The sequence below is a fragment of the Fonticula alba genome, assembly GCF_000388065.1.
Source record: "Fonticula alba strain ATCC 38817 unplaced genomic scaffold supercont2.8, whole genome shotgun sequence".
Lineage (NCBI taxonomy): Eukaryota > Rotosphaerida > Fonticulaceae > Fonticula > Fonticula alba.
The window spans coordinates 958465-959804 of NW_009242978.1; positions in this window are offsets into that span (position 1 = coordinate 958465).

Consider the following 1340-nt stretch of genomic DNA (forward strand, 5'->3'; position numbering starts at 1 on the left):
AAACGCGACGGTCCGGGGTGGGGGGGGGGGGGGGGGGGGGGGGCCCACCGGCGGCCCAAGCAACGGAGGCCGTGATGGCCGCCGCTGGAGCCGCCATACCGGGGGAGGATGGACACCAGGCGGGCGGCGTCACACCCGAAAGGCGGCCCGCACTGGGGCCGAAGCCGGGACGGGCAAGGGCAGGCTGGGGGACAATAATCCAGGGCCCGCGGGCAAACGGCCAAAAAATAGGCGCGCTACATTCCGCCCGGGTGCCGGACCGGCGCAGCACGTCAACAGCCGGGCTCGGCTGGGAGACTCGCGCCGGGTCTCTTATTACCGTCGATGACACGCCTGCACGCCAACCGGCCACCGGGCCCGGGCGGGAGGCGGCATAAAAAAAAAAGACAAGCAGACCAAGCTACCGGCGCGGTCTGCGCCCGGGGGAAAGAAGCCCCCGCGCGTTCTCCCTTTCCAGAGTGGACAAAGTGATGTGGCACGCTGGCGCGGCCAGCCCCACGGGGCCAGGAACGGGCACCCCTTGCTGCGCCCCCGCGCGTATGCTCGTCCCCGGCCGGGGGAGCCTCGCCGGGGTCTTCCGACTGCGGCGGCAACGCAGGGGGGGGGGGGGGGGCGGGACGAGGGAGGGACCTCAAGGAAGCCCTCAGTCTCCGTTGGGCGGCGATTCCGGCGGTGCTGGCGACGGCGGGCGGCGGTGGCGGCGACGGGCGGAAGGGCCCGCCCGCCGCGCGGAGTGAGAGGCGTGCATGGACGCACACGCGCGTGCGTGGAGCTTTGGTGGCACCAGCCCCTCGGCAAGGGGGGGGGGGTCGACTGGGGGAGAGGCACACAAACACATGTAACCAGGGATCCAGCATGGCCGGCAGATGGAAGCGGATATCCCCACAAGCGCGGCCGGCGCCGTCCAGGATGAGCGGGCTCCGCCGGAAAATAACCTCCTCTTCCCGCTCACCCGAGTTTCCAGGCCCATCGGTTCCCCTGGGGGCGGGGCGGGGGCGGGGGGGGGGGGGGGGGGGGGCCCCGTCCCTGGGGTCTTTGGCAACGTTGGGGGCCTTCTTGCCACTGTGGCCACAGCCAGCGTGCCGGGCAATCGCGATTGCAGGGTACTTTGGTTGTCATTTTTAATGGGCAATATTTCAACGCGCCGTGCCTCGGGAAGGAGAAGGGCAGCGGGGGAGGCCGCCGTCCGGCCCTTCTTCACACCCAACCAAAGGAATGCCCGGCACTCGGGTGGCCGTCGAGTTCGCTCGCGCCCAGCACGAACACACCCACCCACACGCCCGGACCTTGGGCGGGCGGGCGGGCGGGCGGGCGGGCGGCCCAGGGCGCAGGGCACCCCC